The following is a 204-nucleotide window of genomic DNA, read 5'->3' on the forward strand; positions in this document are numbered from 1 at the left end:
TTTACATTAAACTCATATTCTCCAGAATTACATACTTTTGATGAAGATAAGGGTAAGGAAAAGCATTAAATATAAATTACAGTTTTACATTCATAACATTTACAAAAAAAATGTCAAAACTCTGTATTCTAGATTTAATCATTCCTGAAGTACAATCTATGTCTAAGTAAGTAAAAAAAAAAAAAGGGGGGGGGGGGGGAGAAG

The 204-nt window shown here is 28.9% G+C and overlaps 1 protein-coding gene across 1 annotated transcript in view; it reads right to left on the reverse strand.

The window, feature by feature from the left end:
- The window catches only part of LOC119585116, a gene marked incomplete in the record, with an annotated part of 123,275 nt that overhangs the window by 3,459 nt on the left and 119,612 nt on the right, over positions 1 to 204 (reverse strand).

The sequence above is a fragment of the Penaeus monodon genome, chromosome 19 (genome assembly GCF_015228065.2).
Source record: "Penaeus monodon isolate SGIC_2016 chromosome 19, NSTDA_Pmon_1, whole genome shotgun sequence".
In the NCBI taxonomy this organism is placed as follows: Eukaryota; Metazoa; Arthropoda; class Malacostraca; order Decapoda; family Penaeidae; genus Penaeus; species Penaeus monodon.